Source organism: Euprymna scolopes, chromosome 7 (assembly GCF_053919585.1).
Source record: "Euprymna scolopes isolate OS-2025 chromosome 7, ASM5391958v1, whole genome shotgun sequence".
Classification (NCBI taxonomy): Eukaryota; Metazoa; Mollusca; class Cephalopoda; order Sepiida; family Sepiolidae; genus Euprymna; species Euprymna scolopes.
In genome coordinates this window covers 125816081-125824697 of record NC_136488.1, presented here as the reverse complement: position 1 = coordinate 125824697, position 8617 = coordinate 125816081, and positions in this window count along the sequence as shown.

Sequence of the window (8617 nt, the reverse complement as noted above, 5' to 3'; positions counted from 1 at the left end):
ACACACCCCTTTCTTTATTTGTAGTTACAAATAAGCTTATAATAATCAGCCGAAACTGAACAAAATATATTATATTTTGGGGAGGTTGAGAGTTGTAGATAAAAAAAAAAAAACTGGGCACGTATCCGAGTTTAAGGTAGAAAATCTGAATTTTGAATGTGTTTAATTTTTCTCATCTTTTGTGTTTTGAGGTGTAAAATTAGTTGAATATGTTAATAATAATTATTCTTTCAGGTTTAACAGCCCCTTTAAGAAATTCGCTTCTTATCGTTGAGCACTTTCTGTTGAATTAAAAAGTCGGTCAATTTAGCTCTTATGCGTAGATCATCGTATAACGATTTGATCACTGTCTGTCTGACGTAATGAACATTTAAATTAAAATGTTTAAAATTCAACGCTATTTCACACGGTTAATAGTAGCCGAATGAATACGGCCTCCGCTAATCGAGCCAGAGATGTCTCGTGTCGCGGGGTTCGAATCGTTCGACTGGTAGTAATGGTGACACCCTGCACTGAAGAATCCCGAAAGGATGAAACACTAGTGTCTGTAGGTATTTAACTATTATAGTAAAAAAAAAAAAAAAATAATAATTATGACAGCCCCTTTAAGAAATTCGCTTCTTATCGTTGAGCACTTTCTGTTGAATTAAAAAGTCGGTCAATTTAGCTCTTATGCGTAGATCATCGTATAACGATTTGATCACTGTCTGTCTGACGTAATGAACATTTAAATTAAAATGTTTAAAATTCAACGCTATTTCACACGGTTAATAGTAGCCGAATGGATACGGCCTCCGCTAATCGAGCCAGAGATGTCTCGTGTCGCGGGGTTCGAATCGTTCGACTGGTAGTAATGGTGACACCCTGCACTGAAGAATCCCGAAAGGATGAAACACTAGTGTCTGTAGGTATTTAACTATTATAGTAAAAAAAAAAAAAAATAAAATAATTATATATATATATATTTTCATTATTATTACGAAAAACACTACTTTTAAATATTTGAAAAATAAATTAATATTTTTAGTGAGCCCAATATTGCTAATATACCATTAAATAGAAAATGCTTGAAGAATTGATACCAAAAAGAAAAAAAAATCGATAAATTGCGCATTTTGCTAAAAATACGACAATTTTTTCGGCAATTTGTCGTTATATGATATTACTCCATTTTTGGTAGACTATAAAAGCCTACAAACAGTTGTTCTTATTTACAAATAGTTGTCATCTCTCCTTTTTTTCTTTTTTGCCGTGACTTTCGCCTGACTTAGTTAAAGTGTGGGAGACTTGCATCTACTACATTCCCTCGTCCAGAAACAATTGGTGCTGGTGGCAAGAAATGGTCAAGACGACTAACAGTGATACTAGATGCAGGAGTTGTCTCAACATACGAGGGGCGTGCAATAAGTAATGCCCCTGACCCACTTCCAGTTGTTTGATCTAGCTGAAATTTTGCATGTGCAATGATTTCTATCTCTCCGGGTTAATGCAAATTACAGCTTTGAACTAATTGTGGTTTCTATTTTACAGGTGTTTGAACTGAGTCAGGTGTGAAATGGAGCCTGTTGAATGTCGAGCAGTGATCTGATTTTTGTATTTGAAAGGACGCACACCACAGGAGATTTTTGATGAAATGAAAGAAACTTATGGTGATAATGCCCCATCATATGACCTTGTAAAACGCTGACATCGTGAATTCAAACATGGCCGGAGTCTGTGGAAACAGCTCCCAGACCTGGTCGCCTCCCCCCTTCTGCCATTGATAATGCATTTGTCCATCAAGTTGAGGCTGCCATTTTGGAAGATCGGCGCATTACTATTCGTCAAATAGCCCAAGATGTCAAGATTAGTACAGAGTCTGTGGAAACTATTATTCATGATCATTTGCATATGCATACGGTGTCTGCCAGATGGATTCCCAGGTTGCTCACATCATTCCAGAAGCGAGAACCCGTCGAGTGTTCGAGGATGAATTTGGAGATGTGCCAAGAAGATGATTCAAAGTTTTTCAAAAGACTGATTACACAGGATGGAATCTGGGTCCATCACTATGATCCAGAGACCGAAGCCCAGTCCATGCAGTGGAAGCACTTGGACTCACCACCTCCAAAGAAGGCAAGGGTGCAGCCCTCCGCTGTCAAGGTCATGCTCACAGTCTTCTGGGACCAGGACGAAGTAGTGATGACAGATTTCCTGGCAAAGGGTACCACAATTACAGGAATCTATTATGCTTCACTTTTGAGGAAATTAAGGGAAGCTATCAAAATAAAGAGGCGGGGCAAGATCAGTAAAGGTATCCTCCTCCTGCAGGACAACGCTCCGGTCCACAACTCGCATGTCGCCGGATCAGAAGCACGGGCGTGTGGTTATGAAATACTTCCCCATCCTCCCTACTCTCCTGACCTTGCACCCTCTGATTTTCACCTCTTCCCAGCCATAAATTTGTTTTTGAAAGGAAAGCGTTTCACAGATGATGCAGCCTTGGTTTCTGGAGTCACGTCGTGGTTGGAGGACCAACCTAGGGTGTTCTACAAAAACGGTCTCCCTACTCTCCGGACCTTGCAAAAAGTTGCACAAGAATAAAGGATTTTAAATGATTTTAATTCGTTCGAAAAATAACAACTTGGTTGTTCTTCCATTTTTTGACCGTGCTAAATAAAATAGCAATTATAAAGCAACGCATTAGTCCGGTTTTACAAAGCTTTCGCAAGATGGAGTTTTTAGACATGCGGTCATGGAAAGCTTTTCAAAAAATTGATATTTGAGACCATCTATGAACAATCCATTGCGTTTTTTTAAATAATTATAATATCGATTAAAATATGAAATTTAAATCATGTAATATCCATTAGAAGTCAATTTAAGTCATGTAATATCCATTAGAAGCAAATTTAAATCATGTAATATCCATTAGAAGCAAATTTAAATCATGTAATATCCATTAGAAGCAAATTTAAGTCATGTAATATCCATTAGAAGCAAATTTAAGTCATGTAATATCCATTAGAAGCAAATTTAAATCATGTAATATCCATTAGAAGCAAATTTAAATCATGTAATATCCATTAGAAGCAAATTTAAATCATGTAATATCCATTAGAAGCAAATTTAAGTCATGTAATATCCATTAGAAGCAAATTTAAGTCATGTAATATCCATTAGAAGCAAATTTAAATCATGTAATATCCATTAGAAGCAAATTTAAATCATGTAATATCCATTAGAAGAAAATTTAAGTCATGTAATATCCATTAGAAGCAAATTTAAATCATGTAATATCCATTAGAAGCAAATTTAAATCATGTAATATCCATTAGAAGAAAATTTAAGTCATGTAATATCCATTAGAAGCAAATTTAAATCATGTAATATCCATTAGAAGCAAATTTAAATCATGTAATATCCATTAGAAGAAAATTTAAGTCATGTAATATCCATTAGAAGCAAATTTAAATCATGTAATATCCATTAGAAGCAAATTTAAGTCATGTAATATCCATTAGAAGCAAATTTAAATCATGTAATATCCATTAGAAGCAAATTTAAATCATGTAATATCCATTAGAAGAAAATTTAAGTCATGTAATATCCATTAGAAGCAAATTTAAATCATGTAATATCCATTAGAAGCAAATTTAAATCATGTAATATCCATTAGAAGCAAATTTAAGTCATGTAATATCCATTAGAAGCAAATTTAAATCATGTAATATCCATTAGAAGCAAATTTAAATCATGTAATATCCATTAGAAGAAAATTTAAGTCATGTAATATCCATTAGAAGCAAATTTAAATCATGTAATATCCATTAGAAGCAAATTTAAATCATGTAATATCCATTAGAAGAAAATTTAAGTCATGTAATATCCATTAGAAGCAAATTTAAATCATGTAATATCCATTAGAAGCAAATTTAAGTCATGTAATATCCATTAGAAGCAAATTTAAATCATGTAATATCCATTAGAAGCAAATTTAAATCATGTAATATCCATTAGAAGAAAATTTAAGTCATGTAATATCCATTAGAAGCAAATTTAAATCATGTAATATCCATTAGAAGCAAATTTAAATCATGTAATATCCATTAGAAGAAAATTTAAGTCATGTAATATCCATTAGAAGCAAATTTAAATCATGTAATATCCATTAGAAGCAAATTTAAATCATGTAATATCCATTAGAAGAAAATTTAAGTCATGTAATATCCATTAGAAGCAAATTTAAATCATGTAATATCCATTAGAAGCAAATTTAAATCATGTAATATCCATTAGAAGAAAATTTAAGTCATGTAATATCCATTAGAAGCAAATTTAAATCATGTAATATCCATTAGAAGCAAATTTAAATCATGTAATATCCATTAGAAGAAAATTTAAGTCATGTAATATCCATTAGAAGAAAATTTAAGTCATGTAATATCCATTAGAAGCAAATTTAAATCATGTAATATCCATTAGAAGAAAATTTAAATCATGTAATATCCATTAGAAGCAAATTTAAATCATGTAATATCCATTAGAAGCAAATTTAAGTCATGTAATATCCATTAGAAGCAAATTTAAATCATGTAATATCCATTAGAAGCAAATTTAAATCATGTAATATCCATTAGAAGCAAATTTAAATCATGTAATATCCATTAGAAGCAAATTTAAATCATGTAATATCCATTAGAAGCAAATTTAAGTCATGTAATATCCATTAGAAGCAAATTTAAGTCATGTAATATCCATTAGAAGCAAATTTAAATCATGTAATATCCATTAGAAGCAAATTTAAATCATGTAATATCCATTAGAAGCAAATTTAAATCATGTAATATCCATTAGAAGAAAATTTAAGTCATGTAATATCCATTAGAAGCAAATTTAAGTCATGTAATATCCATTAGAAGCAAATTTAAATCATGTAATATCCATTAGAAGCAAATTTAAATCATGTAATATCCATTAGAAGCAAATTTAAGTCATGTAATATCCATTAGAAGCAAATTTAAGTCATGTAATATCCATTAGAAGCAAATTTAAATCATGTAATATCCATTAGAAGCAAATTTAAATCATGTAATATCCATTAGAAGCAAATTTAAATCATGTAATATCCATTAGAAGCAAATTTAAATCATGTAATATCCATTAGAAGCAAATTTAAATCATGTAATATCCATTAGAAGCAAATTTAAATCATGTAATATCCATTAGAAGCAAATTTAAATCATGTAATATCCATTAGAAGCAAATTTAAATCATGTAATATCCATTAGAAGCAAAGGAATACCTCATTTTATCACATTTTAATCGATATTATAATTATTTAAAAAAAACGCAATGAGATTTCAAACAAAGTTAATATATTAGGTTGGTGAAAAAATAATGTCGTTTTTATCAGATATATATATATATATATATATATATATATATATATATATATATATATATATATATATATATATATATATATATATACGTCAAGAAACGACATAGTTTTGCACCAACCTAATATAATAAAGTAGAACTCCGGGATACGGCATTAACATTTATTAACTTAATACAGTATAATCTATAATACACATGCATATATAATCAAATAACATTAAAAATAACACAGTAAAACGGGGCAAATACCGTAACCAGTGCCGGAAAAACATCGTATTCCACATCGTAACCTGAAAAAAAAAACGTATTCTAGGGCCACCGTAGTCCGCGATTCTACTGTAATAATAATATCAAACATATTTTAGTTATTTTGTGAAACGAAAAATTTTTTGATCAAGAAATTGTTTTATTGTTTTTGTTTTACGGCATATCAACCCTTTTCATGTTATTTAATGCCGAATCCAGTGATTTTGAAGAAAACGTTTTTGATAGAGTATATATATATATATATATATATATATATATATATATATATATATATATATATATATATATATATATATATTTTAAGTCGGTTTCTATTTAACCAATAATTGGGACCCTAACAGGTATTACCAGTCCGAGTCAGAGTGGACCTGGGAGCAATGGCAATTAAAGGGTTGCTCTACATTTCCCAAAGCCCACAAGCTGGGGGCTTGCCATCGGATATAGTTTAAGGTCATATCCAGGACCATGTCATCAAGAAAGTGATTTTTAAAATTTTGGTTTTCATTCTCAAATCTCCTAATTTTTTTTTTCAAGAATTGGATTAAAATTAAAATTAAAATCATTGAATTAATAACTGTGACGACAACGCGTCATTTTCTTTCTCCATCCCGAGCTGACCCATTTGGATTAAGAACACCAAAACATGAGGAGAGAAAAAACTAAAAAATTAACAACTGTATTCTTTGAAAAAAATATGTCTTGCGCTGAAAGTCTAAAACAATAGTTGTAATCATTTAATAAAATATTTTATAACGTTATTTGTTTTTCTAAAATCTTCAAGTAAACAATAGGGATTATGTTTATGACAAGAATAAATGCCGAATGTCATTTGTGTCTTACGTTTTTGGATTATTAAATACTAGGTGTACCCGCTCGGTCACGCGTTAGTACTGAGTCTGGTTGACGCAAGTATTAAATTGACTTGTATCTCATAGACATACGCATGCACACGCGCAAGTGCGCGCACGCGCGCACACACATACGCACACGCACACACACACGCACACACACACGCACACGCTATGCTAATAGTTAGGAATAGAGAGTTTTAAGGCTTCAAAATCACACATAAGAAGATTTTTAAGTATATAACCTGTCAATTTCTGCTTATGATTAAATGTTAGAGTCAAGCAATATAGTTCACGGATCAGACTTCCACAGACGTGCAGTTCTAAGAAAGAAGCATTGTTCATAGAATCTACGTTTAGGTTTAGGCACAAATAAAAAGTGGGGAAATTATTGATAATAATTTCAGTTAGACGAGTGTAATGACATGGGCGCGTTCGAAATGAATGTTGTCATTTAGAGCATAACTGAACCATGATACTTGATATTTTAAACTAAAATTTTAGCCATTATCACCGCACAATTAGAAAGGACAGGCATGGAAATTTAACAGTAGGTTCTTTGATACGACAGGAGCGCGTTCGAAATAAATATTTCTATTTAGAGCACCATAATACCGCATTTACGGCTACAGCAGGGTCTCGACTATATTATTCGCTTAATCCGTTTTATTTTTTTATTTAGCGTATAAAGAAAGAATTTTAGTCAATTGTACTTTAAAAAAAAAAGAAAAGATTTATCTAGCTTAAAAAAGATGAAATAATAACTTACCAGCATGTGCCGATGAGTCGAAAAACTATATTTAATAACATGTACGATCTATGTTAACAAAAGATTTAGCACGGTAGCGTAGTTGTATAAGAACAATTATTGTCTGCGGTATATTTAATGTAAAAAATAAAAGAATTCTTGGCTTATGAACATGTCTCGACGTGTTGCAGTTGGTTATTATGTTTATATTTGGTTTATTTCATTTAAAACGATTGCCTCTTGTAGTGAGTGACGCCATATTTGAACATTTCTGGAGCGTTCGTTTTTTAATAAGATTTAGATTCTAGAATGAACGAATTGTCAGCTCTCAGCCAATGAGATTTGGCGGAATGTGAGAAGGGAGAATTTATTATATTTTAATTGGAAAACAGAAGGATCGTGGTATTGGAAAACAGGAGGATCGTGGTATATATGATCCAGTTAATAAGCCTTAAATTCCATATCTGTCGAAAGTGCAGAAATCCTCTCCGTAATGAGTGAGGAGGCGGTAGGAGGACTTGTTATTTAGAGGGAAAATAGGAACTGCTTCCTCTAAAGATGGTTGGGATTGTGATGTAGCTGCTTGGATGAAATGTAGAATTTTATTATAACAACTGAACGTGTCTAAAATGTCGTTCTAAAGTTACATAAGATAGTGACAATTGTCTAGATATAATAAATTTGTATGTGGTATCTGTTGTTGCAAATCGACAGCACTTTGGTCCAGAGGGGAATTTCTGTAATCAAAATATTATGTAGGAAATAACTTTAAAACAAAAAATTTATATAACGCTTTTTTTTTTGTTTTTGTCTTTCGTTTTTTTTTTCTGCTATCATATTGTGTAAATTTTTTGAAATTTTATAGATTTACACGTGATCTAAACTCAGATATTGACGTTGTAAAAACTACTCCCTTAGTAATATATACTCTGCCTATTCCTTGTTTTGTCAATCAATCGTATTTCCATTTATGTACAAACAGACAAACTATTGTTGTCCCTGAAATAGAAACAAGTCTCTACTATTATATAAAAGAACTTATGTTTGTTTGTGATATATATATATATATATATATATATATATATATATATATATATATATATGTACATATTATATATATATATCATATTGTTTGTCTGATATATATATATAGCGAGAGAGAGAGAGGGGGGGGGAGAGAGAGATGTTATTTGTTTTTGTTTTTGCGATACGTTTTGAATTAATTCAATTATTTACGAAAGTGCATTTTTACCTAAATGCCAGTTGGGAATAATTTTCCCATGAACAAATTTGGCACCCCCATATGGGGAGCGGCATATATATTGTTTTTAAAATATAATTATTCACTGACATAGAAAGAAAAGGAGAGAGA